This window comes from Garra rufa, chromosome 7, assembly GCF_049309525.1.
Source record: "Garra rufa chromosome 7, GarRuf1.0, whole genome shotgun sequence".
Taxonomy (NCBI): domain Eukaryota; kingdom Metazoa; phylum Chordata; class Actinopteri; order Cypriniformes; family Cyprinidae; genus Garra; species Garra rufa.
This window is the reverse complement of record NC_133367.1, coordinates 41,718,221-41,721,421: the sequence shown is the minus strand read 5'-3', so window position 1 is coordinate 41,721,421 and position 3,201 is coordinate 41,718,221.

The window sequence follows — 3,201 nt, the reverse complement described above, 5'->3', positions numbered from 1 at the left end:
TAGAAAATTAGTCAGGAATCTAATCAAAAATGTTTTTAATACACAAATATAAACAAATATCAAGGAAGTAATTTTATTTCATTATATTTATTTCATTTAGTGTATCTGCAGAATTTTTAAATATTAATTTAAAGCAATTCATAACCATTTTTAAGATCTGCAAAAGTAAAATAAACATTAATTGGATTGGACAATGTAAAGTAGAATATTAAGCCATAAAATGGCATGATTTATCATTCAGATACAGTTTCACACAAAAACAAAATATGTTACACTATGGCATTTCATCCTTTATAACATTAAAAGGGATAAATTGAGTATATCATTTATTATATTTATTTGTAACATAAATATTACTGTACTTGTTTAGATTTTTAGAAGGCACCTTAACTTTTTACATTTACAACTCTGTGTTTGCTGCAAAAAAACATGGGTCGATAATTGCAATCATTTAACCATAAACAGCTGAAAAGAATGTTTTGAAATGAAATTGAATTCTCTGTCACGAGGGGGCGCTTTAGGAGCGCTGAAATATTACGGTTTCCATAGTAACAGCTGAATACAAAGCAGCATTAACGCAGTTTCATCAGACATGAAATGAAGATTCCAACGACACAGTAACAGAGGAACGCCATCAAATGTAGCGAAAAGTAAAAGTAAAGTTTTTTCACTATAAATGTACTTGAGTAAAAGTACCTATCTTTAAATATACTCTAAAAGTACTAGTTACCCCAATAATTTACTCAAGTAAATGTAACGAAGTAAATGTAATTCGTTACTACCCACCTCTGCTCCCCTGTGTGAGTGGAACTCTGCCGCTGACTTACCGGGGGAAACATCAATGATCATTTGATGTGAATGTATTCCGCGTCGTACAGTACATTGAGACAGAGGCTCCATGAATTGCATCTGACAGTATATTTCTTCAAAAGCAGATTGTAAAAACCTTTTAATTGTCCAACATCAAAAATCGTCAGATCACACCCCCCTAATTGCAATGCTGTTTGTGCAGAACCGGAGTTTGGTTGAGAGAGAAAAAAAGCGGCCGGTTCCGAGTTCAGCGGAGCGCAGTTTCAGTGACAGGGAGCGATTGACGGCTAATATATCAAATCTTTATTAAATGTAATTTAGATGAAGATGAAGTTTAAATGGTTATGTAATGTTGGAGAGAACGGCGAACCTGTCACTGCATCAGCTCACAGCAGTCTGTGCAGTAGTTAGACTAGCGAAAGTTTTGTAAAATATAAATAAAATATAATTAGCTGAATCGTGAATTGGCTGGAGTGGATTAAGATCGTGTGGGGGGTCGAATCGAGATTGCGATCTTTTAACGATTAATTGTGCAGCTCTAATATACAGTACAAGTTGGATTGGCCAGACTGTGTCAGATAAGACTTACATACAAAATGTGCAGAGCAGAGTATTTTACAGCTAAGAGCAGTTTAGAAATAAATTAACACAAATAATAAAAGTACAAACATGCAATATGTGTGAAAATACAGCACATTCAACAAATTAAAAATAGGTCACAAAAAATTAAACAGGCAAAACAAGGGACACCCTTATGATGTCACACCAAACATAAACATAGCTTAATCCCTTCACGAAAGGCCCTTCCAGAAGTCTGTGGGCGAAGGGAACATTTCATGGTCTCTTCACGGAAGTGATTTTGGTTAGTGATCATGTGATCTTCAGTTAGGAGCTTTTGCGATGCATTTTAAGCAAAGTTGGGGTTGATTTCAACTTCACATACAAACGTAAGCAGAATATGCTGATTAACTTTGTCTTTATTTTAATGTTATACAAAATAATTTCCATCAGTGATAGAAGTATTATTTAAGACGCAGTAATGTATAGCAGAAATGCACCACGTTTTGAAGTATATTTAAAAACTGTATTGTATTGTATTTAGTGGTGGGCCGTTATCGGTGTTAACGTGCTGTGTTAACGTGAGACTCTTATCGGCCGTTAAAAAAAATATCGCCGTTAATCTGTTCTCAAAGTTGGGTTGGGAGCTGGGTCTAAACTACGTAAGATATGATGACTTTCACCTTGATATTTTAGCGTGGATGACGTATACCTGGTCGAATTGCACTGTAGGGGGCGAGAACGAGTCTTCAACTTCTGTGAAATGACCACATCAAATGAGACGAGCAAACATGGATGCAGTTATGAAGCCGCTTCAGGGCAGGTGCGTGCGTTGCTAGACCCTTTTTACTGGTGCACGTCGTGCAGCCTTTTGCGCAGAAGTACTTGGTTACGCAAGTTTGTATAGGTACTTATGTTGTAAATGTAATTGTCAAGCAGTTTGTGATGCATTTTGGAAACAGAAGATGAGCGCCTGATCTAATGTGCCACCTGGCCCGTTCTCGAAGACTTACTTTTAGTCATTATTTGGGTAGCACACATATTCTGAATGCCTTCAGCAGAATTCAAATTAGCCATTTTAATCTAGATTAATTCAAAAATTTGAGTGACGCAGTTTTGCTTAGAATTGATGGCGTTAAGTCTGTGGCGCGATGCTATTTTAACTGATATCCGAGGACTGACGCTCAAGTACAAAACTCATAGTCCTATGAAAAATGTTGTGCAGTTTTAAAGTCTTACCTGTTGCTGCATTTTCTTTTCATTTTAAAGCAATATCCATCACGCGGTATGAAAATATATAAAAATGTTATGCTCTTTTTGGAATTTGATTACAGAAAAACTGTTTTGAACATAGTAATGGATTAAAACATATAAGTAACAGGCTGGATGTACATTAACCTTACAACTCAACACCTCTTAAAAAAAGCAAGATCAAAATTAAAAGAAGCAGATCACAGATCACACATTTTGTCTATAGACCTTTTTCCTGAACACGGAAGTAAGTCCGACTCTTAACTGAAAGAATGCTTTGCATTTCCGGTCTGCATTGTTTCTAGTCAAATTAGGGTATATTCCGAGCTAATAAACTAATGTTAAACCTATTAAAATGTTTTTATAAAGCACATGGCTCCATAGCGCCATCACTTGGCAATGTCTCAATGACCGTCATTTGTCAGTGCCTCACTTTCATGAGTGTGTAGGTGACACGAAGCAGCGGACGTTAGCTACATTAAAAACAGATGGACGCTATTTGAATGGGTTCCTATGGAAACCGGAACAAAAAAGCATTCAATCTGACGTTAGAATTCGTAATGGCGGCGCTCATCGTTTACT